This window comes from Candoia aspera, chromosome 2, assembly GCF_035149785.1.
Source record: "Candoia aspera isolate rCanAsp1 chromosome 2, rCanAsp1.hap2, whole genome shotgun sequence".
Lineage (NCBI taxonomy): Eukaryota > Metazoa > Chordata > Lepidosauria > Squamata > Boidae > Candoia > Candoia aspera.
The window spans coordinates 190,852,922-190,876,627 of record NC_086154.1 but is presented as its reverse complement, the minus strand read 5'-3'; the positions used below and the strand labels follow the sequence as shown (position 1 = coordinate 190,876,627).

The following is a 23,706-nucleotide window of genomic DNA, read 5'->3' as shown; positions in this document are numbered from 1 at the left end:
GGTTAATACATCCTTGCAGGAGGGGGTGTTTCCAACTGCCTTTATGGAGGTGCTGGTATACTCCCTCCTCAAGAAACCATCACTGGACCCTACCGTACTGGACAATTTTCGTCCAGTCTCCCACCTCCCCTTTTTGGAAAAATGTGGTTGAGAAAGTGGTGGCATTGCAGCTCCAGAGGGTTCTGGAGGAAACATATTATCTAGATGCCTTTCAGTCGGGTTTTAGGCCTGGATCTGGGATGGAAACAGCATTGGTCACACTTATGGATGATCTCTGGCAGGAGCGGGATTGAGGGAATACATCCATCCTTGCTGTTCTTGACCTCTCAACAGCTTTCAATACCATCAACCATGGTATCCTTTTGGGGTGGCTCAGGAAGTTCGGGGTGGGAGGCATGGTTTTGTGCCAGTTCCCTCCTTCCTCCAGGGCCAGTCCCAATAAGTGGTGATAGGGAGCGAGAGGTCTGACCCTTGGCTTCTCCTTTGTGGGGTGCTGCAGGGTTTGGTTCTCTCTCTGCTCCTTTTTAACATCTACATGAAACTACTGGGTGAGATCATCTGTCACCATGGGATGAGGTGTCATCAATATGCAGATGATTCTCAATTGTACATCTCCATCCCAGGTGAGGTAAGTGATGCTGTGACTGCCCTCTCTCAGTGCCTGGGGGCTGTAGGGGCCTGGATGGGGAACAACAGGCTTCAGCTGAACCCTGGTAAGATGGAGTGGCTGTGGGTTAATGGCTCTTCCGTATCTGGGACTTTATCATCTTTGGTTCTGGATGGGTTTGCACTGAACCAGACAGACCTGGTGTGTAATCTGGGGGTCCTCCTGGACTCATGGTTCCTGCTCGAAGAGCAGGTGGCAGCAGTGGCAAGGAGGGCCTTTTCGCAGCTTCATGTTGTACACCAGTTACGTCCTTTCCTGGATCGGGAAGCCCTTCGAACAGTCACTCATGCCCTGGTCATCTCCGATATAGACTACTGCGATGCCCTCTACATTGGGGCTACCCTTGAAGAGTATCCAGAAGCTACAGCTGGCCCAGAATGCAGCTGCACAGGCTATCTTTGGAGCCCCAGAAGGGCACATGTAACACCTTTACTACATGAGCTGCACTGGATTCCTGTTTGCTTCTGGGTACAATTCAACGTGTTGGTTATCACCTTTAAAGACCTGCACGGCATGGGGCCAGGCTACCTGAGGGACCACCTCAACCCCATTACATTGACCCATCCCACCTGATTATGCAGAGAGGGCATGCTGCAGACCCCATCAGTAAGAGAATTCTGTCTGGCGGGGTCCAGGAGGCAGGTTGCCCTTCTCTGCAGTAGCTCCCACCCTGTGGGACATCCTGATCCTGGAGGTGAGATTAGCCCCATCACTTTTGGCCTTCCAGAGGAATCTGAAGACCTGGCTCTGCCACCTGGCTTGGAGTAGGGAGGGGAATAATCATGCCTGGGGATGGCTAGTACCCTAAAATGCTCCTCCCATGCAAGGACTCAATTAGATCATAGCCATCTGGACTTAATTTTTATCTATATTTATTAGTTATTAGTAATTGTTTTTATATAGTGTATTTTTTATATATTTTAATTGTATTATATATTTATTGTCTTTCTGATTATTTTGTTGTAAACCACTCGGAGTCCCTTTGGTGGGAGGAGATGGGCGGTGACAAATTTGATAAATAAATAAATTTCAAAAATTTACAAATGTAAATTTGTAATAGAATCCAACCTACGTAAATGTATACACTTATATAGGTTGGATTCTACTCCATCGCAGGCATAAACAGTTATGCAGGAAAGAAAAAAGTATATACCATAGCCACAGGAAATTACATTATTATTGTGACGCTAATGATGAGTCTCAAAAGTACAGTATAGAATAGAATTAGGGTGTCTGTTCACAAAGCAGTAAGGAAGGACAACATGTATATCTTGACATTGTCTAGCTGAATGATACATGTTCCCAGTAATATAGTGAGTCAATGAAAATGAACAAAAAGGTTTTATTTATTATTACAGATACCTTCAGCAAAGCAAAGAATATTCAACACCAATGTGATTTCATTCCACTGGTAAATACAGAAGTTAAAGCTACAATAGAGATTCTTTTGCTTGGCTGAGACAGTGAGCCACCTGGAAATTCTAGGCATTTTTTTCTTTCAATGCAGCCTGTATCTGTAACCTTTGTTTTATTGTTTTATAGATTAGACACACACAAACAGATATCCATACCATGATCAAAGCAAGTATTATCCAAGCACAGAGTCTCATTCAGTAGCACAGATGAGGCAAAAAGCCCCTTAATCTCACTTATAGCAGATATGTTTGTGGTATATGCGACTATGACTATGCCTTTAGTAAAAAAAAAAAGAATTGTGAATCTTTGTAAGTTACTAGACCTGTGTTGGTTGTGTCAGCCTTCCAAGATAGACCAGACAGGAAACACAACCAGATGAGCTAACTCTACTTTATTGTAAGGCTACATTAACAGAATCTTGCAAGTCTGAAAGTACAAATATCCCACTGTCTTTTTTTACAGCCTGATAAGTTAGGGAGGATCCTTTCTGAGTTTCTTTCTTTGCCTGTTATGCAGCTGCGGGCTCCTCCCCCCTCTTATCTGATTGTTCCCTAAGCAGCATCTCTTCTGCCCATCTCCCAAGGTCATTCCCACATACCATTACAGGTTGGAATCTTTTGGGCTAATAAGCCCATTGAATGTGGACAGGGCCACTTCTTTCATGGCTTATTTATAAACTATCATAATTTAAGAGACCTCATAATCTATTTTTTACCTAAAATGTGTTTGGCTCACCCTTCTCCAATATATATAACCATGAATACTGATAAGTACCAGGGTGTTCTTTCAGGAAAAGTGGGAAAGATGAAAACAAGCTGTTCTGGCCTGAGGCCCAGAACTTGGAGTAAAAGCTCTTTGATTTGCCCAGACGTACTTCTCTAAATTTCTCCATTCAGTGTATTATGCTGAATATCTAGTGAATGCAGTGGAATTTACAACTTTCTAGTAACTGTACATAGGTTTTCAGTTCAAGCTGAAGATACTTAACCTTGAACAACTTGTACTGAACTCAGAATCCTTGAGTATACAAGTGCAGAATTGTGCTGTTTGTGGTGATTATAGTAGTTTTCTGCTTTTGATTAGTAGGTGTTTTGAATAAATCATGATTAAATTCAGGCAAATTTTAAAAGTCATTGATAAAGAATGACAGTATTGAAATAACTTGTATCTGGAACTCATATTTGTTCACATGTCTCTTCAAGGATAGAAACAAGAAATTTATTAAAAGTAAGAGATGGTAAGGCTCTAGGTAACCTTTACTAAGCTTTGTTATTCTAATAAGAGTTATGACATTCTCCCAGCCAGTGGCAGAAGTAAGAAAAGAAGGTAGATACATCAAACTTTGTCTTCCTCCAAAACTCATCCAACAGCTATACTCCCAGTTATAATCAAGAGAGAAACTAAGATTGTTAGAACAGTAAGACACCTTAGACTTCTTACTCTCCCTTTTCTTCACATCCCCTTCCTTTCTATGTCATCTTGTAGATTTTACATCTGATGACAAGAAATGTCTCTTTGGAAACAACCTGGAAACTATACGGAAAGGTTTCTGGCAAAAATACAGGATATAAATGCCTTAAACAAGCAACCATGGTGTAAATATTTTCTATCAGATACAGATGGACCTCCTGTATTTATTTCATGAAATGACTCCAATGTTAAGACTTGAATGGTTTGTCTTCTTATTTTTAATATATATTTATTTGAGGTATTATTAAACTGATTAAAGCATTTACTTACATCTACACAAGGTAAAAGAGTGTCTCAGAATAGATTATATTATGAGAAGGAAGCAGAATATAATCAATATCACAGCAAGTGTGGCAGTGCTCAGAACTGCAGGAGAGATTTTGAAAAAAAGCTGTTTTCAAGGGGAAAAAGTCCTGTTTCTCTATTTAATTCAAATACATTTTACTTCATGACAGAGATTGGGTTACTTCCCAGTTCAACTGAATTCCTTCTCACTCATTTCTTCTAAACAGCCTTATTACTGACTGTGAAAATCATGAAAGAACCTTTGATTTATAAGCCACCTGCTAGGAGTCACCCCAAAAGTGCAGGAACTTCTGTCTCCACCTCAGCCATGCTGTTACAAGTGGGTGGTATTTGGAAACTGCAATATACAGAAAGAGGGGGAAATGATGAATCACACAGCTTGAGGCATATTGGTAAAACAGAGAGGTGACCACCCTTAAAAATGAGTTTATTCCAAAGAAATCTCCTACTCATCACACCTCCTTACAAACTACATTTCTTGGGACAAAGAACAGATTGTAATTTAGAATAATTTGTTGTTAATGTTTTTTTCTTATCTTTTACATTTTTAGAAACTTTTCCATTGTTACTTTAATTTGGATGCAGTAATGTATCAATTGATTGCAAAGAATATGTGAGTGTATTATATGTGCATCCATTCTGCCAATCACTGTAGTTGTTTTCTGTAGTCCAAAATCCATATTGAGAAGGTATCTTTTTTAAGTCAATAACAAGCTAAATGTAGAATGCTGGAATGGGGGGTGTGTGGAAAATAATTCACCATATGTACAATTACATTGTTAGATTGAAGACAAGACAAGAATTGGTTCTGTCCTCTGAAAAATAAATAAATAAATAAAAATACACCAAGATCCCTTGGTAAATTGGCTTCAATAAATATAATAGAATACTACACTGATAGTCTGGTGAGCAATTATTCTTCATGTGGAAGATATTGGGACACAGACGCAATGACTGGGTGTTTATCTTTGGAGGACTGGATTTGGAAATTATAAAAAGTATAGTATAGTGTTGATCACATTCATTGTCTTTACTGAACACCAACCAGCTTAACAGAATATAGAGTTTGCTAGTGGTTCTGAAATAAATAGAATGAGCTGATATTTAAAAATTGCACTGGATGCACATAAAAACTACAACAGACTAACAGTCCAGAATTCCTGGCTTAAATTGCTGAGCCAGAGAATTTTGCCTTTACTAAATGTAAAATATTTTAAGCTTTAAAAAGCAAAGTTGATGAACTCATACTAATTTAAATCTGCATTATAAATGCATTAGAATATATAGCTCATAGCCATGCACAAGACAAATTTTGAATCACAAATAAATCAATGCGTGAATAAACTGAAATTCTCATATTTTCAGCAAAAAGTTTAAAGCAACCAAAAATTCTTATATTTCATTAATGACAAAACACAAATTACTGTAGAGAAATCTGATATTTACTGCTGCCCTTTTTCTTGTATATGATATCATTCAGAGAGAGAGAGAGAGAGAGAGAGAATTGCACAGTTCAGATTTGATTTAGTAATGATGCCTGAAAAAAAATTCTTGCATTTTGCCTGGTTATACAATAACCCCTTCATGCCTATTTGAACTAGTAATTTTCAGAACCATCTTTTGCTTCATCATTTATGCTGTGTTAGATGAAGCTAATCTTTCTGACATTATCAGGTACATCCATTTAAAGTTTATGTAATTCAATTAGATTTGTTCCATTTAAACTTTTTTACCTTCCTAGACTACATAAAACGAAAGTTTGAAACCTTTTCATTTCAGTCTTACTTTATAATCTAGGGATTAGCCTAATGCAGTCGTTCTATCTACCATTCTATTATAAGAGAACTCTGAACATTGATATAATAAACCTGCAAAAAGCCAAGTTCATATGGCTTTTAAAAAGCAGAATTTCCTTTTCATTGCCCACCTCCAAAAGCACAATAATTTTGACTAAAAAGGGCAGCTTAGAGTGCTAATTTACTTTGGAAGCATTTATGTCCCCCATTACAACAACATAGCAGGGGTGTTAACCTACAATCCCAGGGGCCAACCTCAAGTTCCCTTGTGGTTTTCAAAGGAGTCATAGCATAAATAAAACAAGTAGCCCATCTACATTTTTTTTGTCCTATATGTCTTTCAGTGCTCCCTCCCACTCTCCAAATCTGATAATCTTGAACAATAAAGAATGTTCTGAAAATAATAGGAACAGTCTTAAGGTTGCCAATCTAATGCTAACAGTTACTTTGTTGACAGTTAAATTATAGTGGACTGCAATACTTCACCTGTTTACCATGAGTAAATCCCATGGAATTTAGTAGGATTTACTTCCACCTCAATATGCATAACATCATCTGAAAGTCATTGTTCCAAATAAGTTTTGCACTGCAGCTTTTTAGTATGTTAACTGGAATACTTAGAATATAAAACAGTTTTTAAGTACAGTACCAACAAGATTTGCTCAGTTTTTATTTCACTGAAAATATCATTTATCTTGATACTTTATGACATTAGAGTTTGCTTGCTAAAACCATTTTGAAAATGGCTGCCTGGTGATAAAATACTAGTTTCTACTTCTTGTAACCTGTAACTCTTTCCTCCATACATTTCTTACTGTAAGTCTTTTAATGACTGTCCTTGTTATTTGCTTCAGCAAGGCCTATGCCACTTTCACGAGCAACTATGATTCAGTCTGGTTTTAAAATCAGATCAGTTCCAAGACCATAAACTTATAAATCCAAGGCGGCCAAGCTTTCAAACACTGACTTCACAATGCCTATCAAGACTTGGACCACTATAAAATCAGCCATATGTTTCCGGGGATGATGGTTGGCAGACTGTCACAAATCAAAGCCCAGGAGAAATATTACCAACAATAAATAGTAAGAGATTCAACTATTAAACACACACACAGACATTTTAATAACTTCCTAAAACAAAACAACTAGACAATTATCTGTATACAAATATGATACCTATCCCGAAAAGATATTCACACAATAAAAGTAAATACAGCTTGCAAGTAATATACCAACTCAGATATGATTTCTAAAATGATTAACCACACCATAGCAAAAACTGAACAAAAATAATCCTACCCTGAGTATGTAGATTTTGATTCGGTTCCAAATTCTTCACCCTGAGACCTGAAAGGAAAGAAGGGGAAGATATAGATGACATTGTCATTAAAGAAATTTTTGAACACCAAATTAAATAAATAATGTATTAATAGTACAACTAATGAATGGAAATGCATTCTTGAGTTGCTTAGAATTTGTATTTGTATCTGTATTCACTACCTCTTAATATTATGTAAGGCAGCTATCATATATAAAATACAACAGAATACAAAGATACAATAGAACTTTTAGAAGATCGGGATAACAATCAACACCAACATTCAGCTAGACTTCAGATTAAAGAATTAGGTAACTTAAATTCTGCATAGAACAAGTGAAAGAGAAGTGCTTGGTAATAAAAGTACAGTGTAACTCCTCACATGCAGAGATAGAACTTCTTTTTCCCTTCCTTACAGCACAGTATTATATTTTACTTGAGAAGAGTGTAATGGTAAAATTGACTTGACTTTCTGTTGATGGGATTCCTTTCATTGATACAAGAATTTTTTATCAGACACTGAATGCACAGTAATCCAAGGCTCAAAGGTCTACAGTTAAAGTCTAATACGAGGCATGGGGATGGGAGGAGTTTGTGGCTGGCTAGGGATCCGTAGAATCCAAAGCCACTTTAATTCATGGCTCTCAACTACACCAACCTCAGCTGACTTAATTACTTCCCTCTATTGATTTCAATGGGGAACTAAAGTAAATATTGCCAAGCACGAAAAGAAAAATGATCCCTCCCCATTTCTCATCCCCATCTGCTGCCCTAGCTAGTGTGAACAAATATGAATGTCACAGTCGATCTGTCATTTCTCTTTCACAAGCACTTAGAATTGCACTGAAAATATTCACCTTTGATTATGATGAGGAACTGAAGGCTGCTATACTTGGTCACCACAGTATTTTTATTTTTGATAAAGGGACAACGAAATTATTTATTTATTTATATTTCAAATTTCCATCACCGCCCATCTCCCCCGAAAAACATTTACAGTTCAAATGTTCCAGAAACAAAATATTACTTAAGAGCTATCTCCATTTCTCAAAACTGTGAATTTTAGAAGCAGTTTATATTTTCTCAATGTGAAAGAAGACATTTTTGCAATCAAAGGGTTTTTTTTCCCTTACTTGGTTCCAAAGCAACAAAAACAACAAATGAAATAAATGAAATCAAAACAAGGAAAAAAATTCCTTGCAGCTGAACACACAATGTCCTTTCTATGACTGGAAATATGATTTCCCTCAGTAGATCTGCGCATTAAATATATTAACATATATTTTAAAATTGTATCTTTTGCCTCATTTTAACACAGGGATAGGCAACATTTCTATAGCTTGTGACCTCACATTTATTAATTGATTTTGAAGGGGGGCATCCAAGGACTCTGGGAGATGGGTGGTAACATGAAATATCACTGGAAGTCGGTGTGGAATGTTGGCTCTCTTCTTTTTTAAAGTTGTTCTGAAGTTAATCCTATCAGTTAATACATTTATTTCCCATCAAAAGTTAGGAGGAAATTATACTTTCAGTATGGATCTGTAAACATGTATAATTGCTTTTTGTACTCACTGTATACAGAAAAGACAATGAAGCTTCTGAAGCAAATTTTGGCAGTGTACCATAGGATATTATGTGGCCTGTTGGTTGTCCATTCTTTCTTGTGCCATAGAGTATGTGTGAGTAGAAGCATGATTGCGTCAAATAGTAGTCTGACTATTTGTTTTAACTATATCACATTTCTCCAACTTGATATCCTTCAGATGCGTTGGCCATGGTATATGAAAATTCTGGGAGTTGTAGTTCAGAAGGCACCAGATTAGACAGGATGGTTCTGAGGACTGTTATCTTACTCTGTCTATTTATTATATGACTGCCTTTGTGATTGATATACCTTTTGCTATTTGAATGAATTGGAGATACTTTAGAGTTTCTGATAAATTCCTGATTTGGCTCTTTATCTATTCAATTATTTTACAGATAGCAGTTACAGCTGGGCAGAATGCCCTTATTCCTAAATGTTGTTAAAACAAATGGATAATAAATCCAAAAGATGAAAAACTTCCAGCAACCTCAAACATTATAATCTCTGAAAAAAGCAAATACAAATTCTTTCTGTGTTGCTATTATCTACTTGCTTCTTAATTAAAAAGGAACTGATAAGAACGATTGCATATTAATCAAATCATTGAACTTTCTAAGTTTCCTTTCATTATGCAAAATATCACTGTAGTAAAAAACATTCTAGACTTATAGCTCCCTGAATAAAAGACGTCATTAAGGGTTGTGCCACTATGAGTGCACACATATGTAAAATTCAATTCAGATTTGAGATTTAAAGTTATTTGTAATTCTGGTCTGTGAACATAATAAAATATTGATTTATTGATTGAGATTTAAAGTGGCATGATTCACTTCAAATTTGTAATTCAATTTCTGGAGGCAACAAGATATGATTTGAACCAATTTGTGACTAGAACATTCATTCAAATTTCTCCTGTGAGCTGGAATAGGAAAATAAAGATGGCTTGAAAAGATCAGAGGTCATTTAGAGGACAATACACATACAAAGTTTCAGCTAGATAGCTCAAAATTTTTACAATAACATTTTTTTAAAAATATTATCCTTACATCTCTTTCAAGGGAGACATAGCAAGAATGATAAAAGGACAGTGCCTCCATAATATCCAGCAAAATATCTATCAAAAAATTGTGATGAACACATGCAGAAAGTGTCCTACACAAATTTAAAATAAAAATGTTCAAAAAGTGTTTACATATAAGCTCTAATTAAATACTGAAGAATGTAGAACTCCCTGGTTGCTTTTATTTATTTATTTATTTATTTTTGCACTGCCAGACAGGTCATGTGGCTCATTGGCAAGGTAAGCCTCTTGTGGGATTGACTTCTATAATAACTTCTTTTAAAAATATCTTAGAAGTAATTGTAGTATCACTATTGTGCATACATTACCGCCCAGAGTCCCCCATTGGGGGAGATGGGCGGTGATATAAATTTAATAATAAATTATGCTGTAGCAGTCTTACATCACGGATGCTATCTCAGAGTCACACAACATAAATGACACGAGAGATGTAAACAGCAGAAAAAAAACACAGGGATTTTGTTTTAAATTTTCACGAGGAATGAGAAAGGGTGACTGAAACAGCTGAAGAATTACAGATAAAATAGACAAGGAATAACATGGACCGTACTAAAAGTCAGACTCATTGATTCAGAATTCAGAATAGAAAAGGTTAAAAGGATATAGTTTGGGGAAAGGTAGAGGATCACACAAGAATAAGCAAGGCAGATTAAAAATAATAGAAGAATAAATCTGAGTGTCTAAGTAAACCCATCTAAACTTTGAGTGGAAGAGTAAGACACAAAAGCACAACAACACATTCCCCAGGTTGCTGATTGGCATAGCTTGTGGAAATGATAATATCAGTATCAGAGACCCATCACACTACTCAGTTTTCTGTCCTCAACAATTTTCTCCATTTGGGTTCCAACATGTTTCACACTCTGCAAAGCCAAAACGTTCACTGAATATCCAGAACACTTTCAGATCTCCCAGAACCTATTTGAAGGCACCAGATTTGATTCAACACTTCAAATCCGTTCAAAGACATAATTCAAAGGGCTGATTCAACTGAATTTTTTTCTAACTGATTCACACCCCTGAAGCTTTATGCAGCCATAACTGCCACATTCTTTTCAGAGGGGGTAAAGTTGCCGGCAATTTCTGCTCTTTATGCATAGTGTCACTCCTTTTTTCTTTTTCCTTTTTCCTTGCTTGATCTCTATTTTTCCTTCCAATTCCTTTGGGGGATCTTTCTTGGGGATCTTTCTTGTTCCTTGAAGACCCTGGTCTGATCTGACCCATTTTCAACTTGTTATTTCTTTTGCAAAGTTCTCCTGCCACACCACATTTGGTCCCATACTTAAAAAAGAAAAGTCCAGAGTGCAGAAATGATTATAGTGAAATGAGGGGACAGAAGAGGGGTCCTATCTGTAACCTTAAATTTTCTCTTGTGGACAGGATCTCTGGTGTTGCTTGGCTTGTTCCTTTTAAATTACTAATGGATATAAGAACTTACCTCATAGAGAACTGGTGGTAACAGTTATAAACAATTAAGACTAACTATGCTGGAGAACTGAGGTTAGGCTGGGTCTTCATAGATTTTTTTTAGTTCCCTATGGCATTGAATTTAACCTAAACAAAATCTGGTTCTTTGGAACAGCCCAAGTTTATACTCAACTTGGGATGCAAGGAAAGGCAAGAGGAAGATCTCATGGTTGCTTAGACTTCCTTTCATAAAGTTTTGGTTTTGATCAAAAGAAGGGTAAAAGGGATATGGATTTCTCTAAGGGAGGGAACTGAGTCGTTAATACATCTATGTGTTTCTGTTTATATTGTTACATGTTGTGTAATTTTTTAAAAAATAATAATAATTTTAGAGTGTTATGCACTGGGAAAACTGCTGAACGATTCTGATGGTTTGGGTTTTCTCCCAGATGTCTTTAATGCAAAAGTACAGACCATACACCTACTGCTGCCTTCTCCAGCATTCTTTATTCCCAATTTAATACACCATCCAGACAAAACGGTAGTGAAAATAACGCAAGATGCTAACAATGCTGTGAATCTTGGCAGTTTCCTAACCTTGAATTCTATGTTCTGAAAACAGCTATATTTGATATTCCTTGTTCTGATTGGTCTCAACTGGCTATACCATGCAGGAAGAAAAAATAAGTTGTTTCAAGCATAGTTATCATGCAACAAAACTTTTTAAAGTTGTGATCATATCACCCGGAACAGGTTGTAATGTGGTATTTCATATCAGTCAGTAATAATACTCATCCACTATAATACTCATCCACTATTTTTCTGCTTAGATGTTTTTTTGGAATCAGTGTTTCCAATGCTTCATATTTTCTCACCTATGTCTTATCCCATCTAAATGTCTTCTATTTATTTATCTGTTTGTTTGTTCACTTAAAATCAGAGACTGCTTTGACTATAAAGCAGCTAACTAAGCACTCATACTACCAGAGCAAGAATGGGCAATCTGTAGTTCTCCAGTTGTTGTTGGAATACTCCAGTGAGAGCTGGAATTGGACAACAGTTGGGGAATCATAGGCTGAACATCCCTGAGACTACGGTCTAGAGACTAAGTCATATTTTCAAATTGGAATAAAAGCAAAAAGAAAAACACAAGTGGACTATTCAAAGTGTAATTTAGCAAAGCAGTCCAGATGTCTCAGACTATCATATTATTCAGCTGAGGGGGGAAAAACCCATACACATATGCAATCAAAGCTACAAGACAGATGAAATAATACCACTGTGTAAAGTACTATTGCTTCCTGAGGCATTGGAATAAAATGTTCCTTGGAATCCTTCAAGAAAATACTAGGTACGTAGACAAATGAAAGAAATTATCTGTGTACAGCAGATATGGAGAATCAAAAATTGAAATCACAGGTGCAAAATGAGAGTGCAATCATTCCTGGCAAGTACAGAAAAAACGACAAGCTATGTCAAGTTTATGACATAAGCCGATACATATTTTCTGAGCTCTTGCTGTTTGTGTGGTTATTAGAGGAAAGCTTTCTTCGGTCAGTTTGGTTTTCTAAGACGTTGAGTAAGAAAAAAAAAAACCCTTGCCTTATGAAAATCAATTTGCCACGAACTTTGAAACAAGGAATTAAAAAGCTGGGAAACAATATTACTATCAAAATATTTATGCTATCCAGTTAGGAACAGAGTCCTGCTCTTCCATCCAAGAATTGTTGATAGTGGTCAGTGACTCATTCATCTTCTTTAGAGTAACTCAGAAGATTTACTTGAGGACTTTGGCAAACACTTGATGGTCATGTGGTTTCACTAACACTATTTCAATAAATACAAAAAAACTAGTATCCCTTCCATTGGGTAATAAAGCTGCTTGATTTACTGATGCCCCATGTATCAATTGTATGTACTTCTTATTGGCAGAATGCTTCACTTCTTAAGGAACTTGACTGGTTGGCAAAACATCTTGAAAAATTCACGAAGGATTCACACAGCTAGAGGCATCTGCATGGTCGAGTCAGGAAATCAAGATGGGATCCACAATCACACAATCAAAACCTTGTTTTCTCATGCTTTTCCCATGTGCAATGCATGCAAAAAAAAGGGGGGAGTTATCACATGGTTGTGGCCAGCATCTTGTCATGTTTTGAAGATTGTTTATTTTAAAAGTGATGCAGAGGGAATATTTTTTAAAACATTGCAAAGAAATCCTTTAAGAGATTTGACCAAAATTCAATGTCCTCAAAGGGCTCTGTCATCCCTGTTCTTCTCATCCCATTCTGCCAAAAAGGAAGCTGCTGCAGGTGTTGCAATGCTTCCCTCTTATTGCCTGTGTACATGTTTTAAACCAAATCTTGAAATAATCAATTTGCCCTCAAATATTAAACTTATCATATTTGAGATCTCCAATCCAAATAAAATCAGGACTGACTCGTATCGTACTGCATTCCCCATCTTATCACTCCACTCAGTTAATCTTTCCTGCCAGTTATTATCCCAGGATGGATGGATGGGTGGGAATTAGTTGTAAATGGTACAAAATAAAACAAAATGATAATAAAAACAGGCATAAATCATAATAAAAAAGCTTGAAGGAGCTCTTTGTAAAAGCTACTGTCTCACTGCTCTCTTGGCTCCTTTCCCATGGGCCTCCCACCCCCGCCCCCGCCCCCGCCCCCGCCCCCATAGTACTGCAATGTGTGCCAATTGTTTCTTATCCCTTTTTCTTGGGGAAGTTGTGCTTGGATTTTATGTTTGGGTTCCAATAGAAGAGAATATATGTAGCTCAGGGTTGAACATGGAGTCCTTGGTGCTTTCTGAGTTTTGTGATGGGATGTATAGTAGCACCATAAGAAATGTTATTTAGATTTCTACCCAACAACTTTCCTTTGCCTTGTTTGTTTGTTTTCCTTTACATGTATTGGGTTGAATTTGGTCTATTTCTGTTAGCAATATTCAAAATTGTTCTGTGCAGTGTCTACTTCTAACAATAACAATAAATGAAACAGTAGACTAAGAAAATAAAAAGGAATTAGACATAATCTTGATGTTAGGCACATAGAAACCCAACACTCAATCAATTGCAAATATTTTCTGACTGGAAAGACCATGCTATTTATCCTAGTCACTCGTTCCCTTAGCCTTCTTCAAATTTTTAATAGTGGTCATCATTCTCCTTGCTCAGCATCATTTATTGGGTTCTTTATTTAAGCTTCCTTGATTCAATTAATCCACTGGGAACAAGAAGGATATTAGTTTGATTAGACTCCGTTCTGGAATCGCCTCTAGTTAATGGAGCCTAAAATACAAGGACTGTTAAAACAAAACAAAAACAAACAAAAAACCCTGTGCTCTATCCTGAATTGCATACTTCATATAACTGTGATCATATTCAAATTTCAGTGCTATGAAGGATCACTTTTCTTAGGTTCAACTGTGCATTTATCAAATGGTACTTTTGAGGATGAGTAGGAAATACATTGGAATATACACCGCTGAACGATGTAATTCACCTAGCATAAGTGAATACTATGGCATAAGCTCATATTTTTAACACACAAATGTGTGTATGCATATCACAGAATATCATTAGAGAAACTGAATACTATTTTAGTGCTACTAAAGTCGATGTGATTTTGCAAAGGTAAGTTGTAATCAGTTTAATAGTTCTTAGTAGGTGCTTGGAATTCTACCCCAGTGGCACAAATGCATGCATATTTCCTTGAAATTTCATATGTTCCATTGTATATTTTTTTATAATATTCCAGCAGCCTTATGGGGAAATGCCATTGTGCACTTTAGAAAATGTAAAGATCACACGCTCACCAAGTGCTACTGGGTTCTTGCTATATAGGAGAAGTTAAGGTGACATAGTGATTGCTATGTTTTCTGTTTTTTTCCAAATTCCCTCACAGTAGACATTTGGAAGGGATTCTTTCAAACCAGTTTTGAATCCCACAGACTTACAGATGGCCCCACCCAGCAAATTGCTGTCTTTTAATCTGTACCACTCTGTACCACTCCACAAGTATTGGAACTACAATGTCAGAGAAGTGATAGTTGCAGAACTTTTCATTTGGATAAGGAAATATCTGAAATCAGATCTCCTTCTCCAGTATCTTCATTCTCAAAGGAGAGTTCTTGATTAATTCTGTGGCTTTGGATCTAGAGGCTACAGGACCGCAGATACAATGATTAAAATATGCAGTAGTGGATATTAGCCTCATGTGGCGCAGAGTGGTAGGTGGCAGTATTTGCAACCGAAACTCTCCCCATGACCCGAGTTCGATCTCAGTGGAAGCTGGATCCGGGTAGCCGGCTCAGGTCGAGTCAGCCTTCCATCCTTCCAAAGTCACTAAAATGAGTACCCAGCTTGCTGGGGAAGGCGACAACTGGGGAGGCAATGGCAAACCACCCTGCTATAGTCTGCCAAGAAAACGTCATGAAAGCGGCATCCTCCAAAGGGCCAGACATGACTCGGTGCTTGCAGAGGGGACCTTTCACCTTTCATGCGGTAGTGGAGGCAACAAAGACTAGATTTAAAAAAAAAAAATAGTAAGGAATACACTCCTACCCTCCAAGAAGTTATAAATGCAATAAGTAAATTTTACTATGTGATACAACTTTACCAACCCCTGGTAAAATACTCTGGATCATGGGCTTTTAGAAACATTTTCAGTAATGCTATTATTGTGCTCAGTTTCAGTAATGAGAATGATCTGGATGATCTGGTGCAAACAGAATTCATCATCTTGAATATAACATCTTTTTATGTTTCTCTGTTGGCTCACTACTCCATTACAATTTGAATGTTCCGTAATGCCATCAGCATAACACTGTGATTTCTCCAAGATGAATGGAGGATTACTACAATGGAAGACAGCATAGATGCAGTTGGCAATTTATCTGAAAGAGTTATGTCCAAAAATTATTCCCCTGCACCCTGGAGCAGGTCCTCCATTGGAACCTGAGAAAGTTACAGTTCACTCTAACACAGCTATAATAATGATAACAAACATGTTTAGGATGTTTATGCCTATATCAGTAGTTTTTCTTTGTAACTGTTCCCACTTTCCAAATAATGCTACTACATGGTTTATTAATCCTAACCATTTTAATTGAATGCACATCTCCTAGAAATCAAAATACAACCATGCAATTGTATTTATGTGTATTCAGTAGGAAATTCCATTCAATTGAATAAGGATTATTCCTGTTGGATTTCAATTTTCAATATTCCTTTCTTTATAGGCATGAACAGTTTAGAATACCATATCTATTACTTTATATAGCAGCTGCGTAATATACAATTTTATGAATAAGAAACAAGTAGAAATGGTTGATTATATTATCAGATGATACATTGAGAAATACGAGTTCAGAGCAGATCAGAGTATGGTATCCTTTTTCAAAGGACTTAAAACATTAAGGAGTCAAACTACTTTTTACAGTGAAATGCTAATAGCATTTTAAATAAATGCAGTCTAAATAGAATTCTGAGCAACAAAAGTGCAATGAATGTTTATATTAACCATTTAAAATCAGGTTTTTTGTCTGTTTGTTTTGAGGAAGATACAGGAGGCTTTTTAAATAGGGCTTAATCTAATGTTCAGTATAATTCATTTTTTTAGAAACATGTATTTTCAGCTCAAAAGAAGGATCTCTCTCTATCATGGACAAAATGAAAGCAAAGTAAGAAAGCTGTCCACTTCATGACAATAGACAAGCCACATAAATACATTTGGTATCTTGAAATTTCTTCAAGATGGAAGAAAGAAATATCGAAAAGATTGTAGATATTTTAACTGATCCTAATAGTTAGTTGCTGACAATATTTTGATCCCTGTGCACTCTCTTGTCTTCCTCTAAGGAACCTGTATCTGAAGGAACACAAAGGGGGTGAAGTTTGTAATTTGGTGGCCTGAACATTAGTCAGAGCTTATTTTAAAATAACCTATCAAAATGTCTTCCTCAAAAAGGATCTTATATCAACTTGATTGAGAAGTCAAACCAAAACTGCCCATTAACCTATAACCCTTCTCAGAAAGCACCCAAGATACTGTAAAGCTAAAATGCAAAATATCAGTCAGCTGAAGGTGTAGAAAAGCAAGGAGGCATTTAACATTCTCTTAACATTTCCAAAGAGAAAGAGTAGCTTGATGCATTGCAGAACAGCTCGGCTGTGCAGTGTTCATGCATGGTTCTGCTTTGTATCTTTCCCACTGACATTACATTGATACCTCAGCTCAGAAATTCATGTTGTTCTAGAAAAAGAAGCAAAGGGCAAAGCTTGAGCAACTGCTCATTCTAAGAGTAAGGGCCCAAAGGACTAGAAATGGGTCAGAACCTAAGCATTGAAGAAGCATTCCATTACTTTAATTAAAAGATGTTGCACAAAAGAACTACCAGCAGATATACTGTTAACTGAAGGAACCATCTGGACCAGGTATATTTCTTTAAGGAGTTGCAGGCTCGTTGACCCTGCAGCACAACTTTGGTTTTGAATCTAAGGTGCGGCGCAGTCCTAACACAAGCCTTAGTGCCAGATCAGCACCCAACTAGTGAACCCAGGAAAGTATTTTGGAACTAATTAGCATGAGCATTGGCAGCAAAATGGTCCAAACCTGACATATTTCCACTATCAAAGCATAACAGCTAGTAGGAGTAACCTGAACACCAGGGATGGTGGGGGAGTGGGGGGTTAAGATGGTGGATGGAGAGTTGTACTGCAAGTGATCCACTCCTTTTGTATGTTTGCTGACATCACTTGTATGTTTCAGGGATGCAGTTATCATACACTAGACTCAAGCAGTTAGCCCCCTTCAGCTAGATTAACCAAACCACAAAGAAGAGAGATCTGGAATTCAGGTAGTCCTTGCTTAATGACCCTAATTGGGACTGGCAACTCTGTCACTAAGTGAAGTGGTCATTAAGCAAAATGTCATGTGATCGCCCCACTTAATGACCGTAGTCCTGGCAGGCCAGGATGCAGTTGTTAAGTGAATCAACAGTGGTCGTTAAGCAAGACATCACGTGACTGCAACTTGCAACCACCTGCTGGGTCCCCAATTGACTTTGCTTGTGGGAAGCTGGCTGGGAAGGTCACAAATGGCGATCACATGTCCATGGGATACCGAGTTTGTTGTAAATGTGTGACAGTCGCCAAGCACCCGAATCACAATCACTTGACCGCGGGGATGCTGCAACAGTTGTAAGTGTAAGGACCAGTTGTAAGTCACTTTTTTCAGTGCCACTGTAACTTTGAACAGTCACTAAACAAATGGTTGTTAAGCGAGGATTACCTGTATATAGTTGGATGCCCTGCTTCTGAACATTCTGGATTTTGTTTAACCTGATTTTAGCAAATACTCTCCATTATATTTTGTGATGTAGCATTGTTTCTATCAACTTGATCAAATAATCAGTAATTTGAGGGGCTGCTAGATTTTATTTTCTTTATTCTAGATTTTATTTTGGTTTTTAAACAAAGAAATTTAAACTTTGCATCTAACTTTACACTATGTGAGGCAGCCAGTGGATTGCTATTTTTAAAAAAAAAATAAAAGTGAGTATACATGATCACATACATTTATTCTTAGCATCTAGCATAAGAAAAGGGGGGAAATGCTCCATAATAGCTTATTTCCTGGTGCAAAACCAGCTAGTCTGTACAACACAACTGCCCTCATAATTCTTCCCTTAACCTTCTAATGTGCGTCTGCTGTGAAAAGCAGCTTCTCTGCCTGCTTGGCCTGAAGATCTCCCAGCAGTGGTTCAGAAACACAAATCACAAAGTGAAAGAGATGGTGACACTTTAAACCAGGGGCCAAGAGATGTAAGCGGAACAATTTCTGGAAGAGAAGATTCTCTTTTTCTCTCCTCCCTGGCTTTACTGTTGTTCTATTTTGCCTAATATTTAACTTCACTTAAAAATCTAAGCATTTTATCTTTCATGCTGATAGGTGTTTTCCTCTCTTTCGTTCCTTTAGTTCCAGTCAACTGTTTAACAGCTACTACTCTGTGCTTATTGACCCATTTCACAGAGTCCGTTTTCTAATATAGTATGTCTATCTGTCAGGGAGTGACTGGCTTGTTGTTCTTGTAGAATTAATGTGGAAATAAGAAATACAGATTGGGACACTCTGATTTGTTTTTAATGTGCTTTAAAAATACCTCAGTACCCACTGAAGTATTGGGTGGGCAGCAGGAAGGCCCAGGATCTAGTCCACCCTTCACCATGGAAGCCCATTGGGTGACTCTGGGCCAGTCACTCTCTCTCAGCCCAACCTACTTCACAGGGTTGTTATAAGGAAAAATGGGAGAGGAGATGCTATGCTCATTGCCTTTGAAGTGGGATATAAATTAATAAATAAATACAGATAACAAAGACCTTGTAGAAAAATAATGTTAAAATGAGTAATATAATTCTCTACGATAGAGAACTTGGGTACAATTGAAGAAGCAAAGTATTTATATTTTGAATTATGTTTCCAATGGAACACTGAAAATTCAAATGATGAAGATTTGTTGGAGTACAGTGCTTCAAAAACATTTTGATGGAACAATTTGAGATTTCTTTTTTAATTCTAGGCTCAAAACAGGAATTCCATTTTGAGCATAGCACTAACTGCAACTAACTTTATGATTTACATAGATTTACACTGATACATACATTAAAATTTATTCCATATACTCTGAAATAATATATTTAAACCACTTTGCATATCTTTGAGCTAGCTTTCTTATTTTTATTGTTAAGAAGCTCATATGTCACCAGAAAATGTCTATATTCCAAAAGAACTATCAGCTCTTCCTATTACAAATACTGTCTTATTTATATGGTTCTTCTTAATTTTAGAAAAGATTACTGTTTTCTGTAGTAACATATTTATAGACAGAAGCAGTACAGTATGTAGCATCAGTTTTTAGCAGTAGAATCTGTACTCTGAACACTTAAATGAATCCTTTTAAAAGGAACTCATAAAAGGAAACATGTTTCAGGTTTGATGAAATTTTTTATACGGCAGACACTATTGACAGCTCAGGGTGGCTTGTCATGACATGATGGAAATACTGTGATTATTGCCAAGAGTTTTTCAATCATATTTCTATTTTTTAAGGACATATTTCTCTAAAGGGCATTATTAAATTGAGGTTTTTTAAAAAATCTGCTGGACAAGATTTCTCTCCAAATAATGATCTTATGTACAAGCAATATAATTTTAATCAAAAAAACAACTCATTGTGATAACCCAAAGAAGGAAGATTGTTTGAACTATTATCACTATATGCATTTGTGCTTAAATGAAATACTGTGCCATCCTCTGGGTTCCCATTAAATGTTGGTATTCAGAGATTCTGTCCAATAAATTATATATTTTCTGTTCTTCATGTTTTATTGTAATGCAATTGGGATGAAGAAAGTCAGGTGTAACTTTAGAACTACATGCTTTACTATAGAACATATACAGTTGTGTGCAATTAATTATATATATATATATAGAGAGAGAGAGAATATTAAAATTTGCAGCTTTAGCTAGATCTTTTGATAGTGACTGTGGGATGCAGAAAATCATGTTTAAACAGCTACATAATAATAAATCATAAACATTGCTTCTCCAATGTGGTTTGTATCAAGAATTAGGTATATAGCATCCATCTGGAAAATTAATTACAGTCCAAATTTGTGTGATCATTCTAAGGTATAGATTTCTTTAACTGATACTATCCAGATTTATGGGACTATATCTACCATCATCTAGAGGTAGGAAATCTCAAATATAGTTCCTATGGGACTGAGGTTTATTGTTCTCTCTCTGTCTGCCTCTGAGGTCTTTGCTTTAGGAAATCCATGCCAAATTTTGGCTAAGCAAATAGTTAAGGGGCAAGTAGCAAACACTAGCCAAATTATGTCCTGACTGATAATAACATAATTTCAACAGACCCTTCAGGTCCTTAGCCAATAACTGCTTTTCCAACAAAATTAGAGTTTTCTCATAAAAGAGTTGAATGCTGTTTCCTGAATCCTTTGATTTATAAAAAATAATAAAGGCGGAATAAATGAATTAATGAATGAATGAATGTCCTTTTCACAGAAGCAGCCTGACAGGAGCACCGTTTCATATTAGCAGTTCACAAAGGCATTTCATAAAACCTTTCCTCAGCCCCACAATTGCATTTTGCTCTACCCATAGAACACACATTTCTACAAAACCAAAGATATTGCTGAAAATCCCAGAGAGAGTTACCTATTAAGCTACTAATTGGAAAGACCCTGAAACATCTTTTCCAAGTAGCACATTTTATTAAAAGGCATAAGTTTTTGAGAGGTGCACCTCTTCATCAGATGCAAAGAATGGCTACCCGTCAGTCAACAAGTATAAGAGTTAAAAGCTCATTGTATTTCAGAAAGGCTCAACAAATACAATGAGCTTTTAACTCTTATACTTGTTGACTGTGTTGAGCCTTTCTGAAATGGCCTTAAAACTTTTGATATATGTGAGTTTAGCAATCTCTTGCTGAATGGTAGAGTTAAAGTCCCATTTTTTCCAAAACAGTCATTTTGAGGTCTGTCATAGAGTTTCCTGGGAGGCTGAAATATACTGATACTACTTTGCCTTTGTTTTGAGTCTTGATGTCAAATTTGTGTCCATTCATACCTTATACAAAGTTTATCCTACATAGAATCCAGAGCTCTGTCTGTTGTGTTATTTTATGGTTTGAGGAGAAGAATTGATAGTGGTGTTAGTGAGTTGCTTACTGGCCTTTTTGACACAATCCTACTTTTTGGGGGGCTGCAATCATGCACTCAAATCTCCTTTTTTTACATATATAAAAAAGGGATGGGGCTTCAAACATAGTTGCGGCCACCATCTTGACTTTCTTGATCCATCCCACAGACATCCCTCTCTCTTCAATCTGTCCCTTTTTACCAAATGTCTCTCTTTGGTAGAGGAATTGGGGGCTCTCTTCTCATCAAATTCAACTCCTACATCAACAAAGACATACATATTTTCACACAAACTTTTTGGCATTAAAGAAAAGACCAGTGGGTGGGGGGAGAGAGACACTTAGAGATTGTTTAGAGATGTTTGAAGTCATCAAAGGTATAACACTTTCTAAAACAGGATCAACAGAGGTGGCTTGATAATACCAAGGAAGGACAGCGTGAGAATAGCACACAGGTTCTCCATGGGCTTACAGCATTCTTGAGCAGCTGTCTGGATCCCAGAACTTGGGAGGTCCTCCCTTGCCTTGCTCTTCCTGTATTTTGAGGGAGAAAGACTCCAAGTAGTCCAGATGGCACTTTTCATTTTGCACAAGAGCCTCACCCTGGGGCATTGTACAAAATTAAAAGCATGTCTATTGTTCCTTAAAACAGTATGGTAAACTTGCCAAGAAGAAATCCATTGACCCTAACTCAGTTAACTCAGATTAACTCATCTGAATTTTTATACAACTGTCAGTCAATGATCTGCATTGTGCCAAGGAAAATACATCTGTTGCAAGAATTGTGTCTTTTGATATTAGCATATGCCTTTGGTTTAAGAATTTCAGCCAATTCCATGCCAGAATTAATTCACCTTTTTTAATGATTCCAAACATTGCACAATTATTTGCAGATACAGTACTTGAAGGTTTTATTTCAAAACGGAATAATCCTAAATCACCAGAGAGAACATGACAGAAATGATAGTTAGATGTACCAATAAAAATGGTTTCTTAATCTGCTTAGTGATACACAAAGTTATCTTCACTGCACTTCATTTGTACAAAATGTTTGCTAATTAAATCAAGTCAAACAAGTCTCTCTTGATTTTTTATAATTAAAATCATTCTAAAGAATAACAAAACAGTACACAAATATTATAATAAAAGACTGACATTCTTCAACAGGGTATTGTCTCCTGCAAAGAGAAATAATGTTGTGAATTCAGGAGTACAATAGCAGGAAGCAAATGCTCTGTATCTAGAGAAATCTTTCACTTATATATGCAAAATGCTTTAGAAATGCAAAGAAGCTGACTTCCGGTGGGAACATGGTGGACTGAGCAGCTATGCCCATGAGCTCTGCAAGCAGAACTAGCATTGTGGCAGTTTTTTCCGGCTCAGGCTGGCTTCTCCTGAAGCCAAAGAGCATTTTTTCGGACTGAGGCAAATGATTAGAATTGACCCATTTGCCCTCTGGATGGTAAGTTGCAGCCAGGAGATTGTAAACAGCATTCACGATCAATGGGTAAGACTGCCGGGAGGCTGGGATTTCACCATTTCCAAGCTGCGCTGCAGCCTTAAAGGGACATTAAGTCCAGCCACCCCATTTCTAAAGCACCAAATTTATTTATTTTTTTAAGTATTTGTACCCTAAGAGAGGCTTACTACATTAAGGAGAAACTATCTCTCTTACTGCTTATCATTAATTTTGTGATTAATTATTTTTAAAACATTTTTTAAAGCTTTTGATTTTGCTTACCATCCAATACTAAGAAGGGTTGAGAGTATGTTATCATCTCTCTGTTATTATTTTTGCACTAAATTTGAAGATTTTAGCATTTGTCCTACATGTCGAATCTGCTGTTCTGAACTTTTACTTTCCTGCTGCTACTTTCTCTGGGAACTGTCTGTTATCTTAACTCAGTTCGGAAATTTTTC

The 23,706-nt window shown here is 36.8% G+C and overlaps 1 long non-coding RNA gene across 1 annotated transcript in view; it reads right to left on the bottom strand.

Moving 5' to 3' along the window:
* The window catches only part of LOC134492544 (uncharacterized), a 317,255-nt gene that overhangs the window by 136,252 nt on the left and 157,297 nt on the right, over nt 1–23,706 (bottom strand). Inside the window, exon 3 of the long non-coding RNA XR_010067462.1 lies at nt 6,955–7,002. This is a non-coding gene — a long non-coding RNA (uncharacterized LOC134492544). The remainder of the gene's footprint in view (nt 1–6,954; nt 7,003–23,706) is intronic.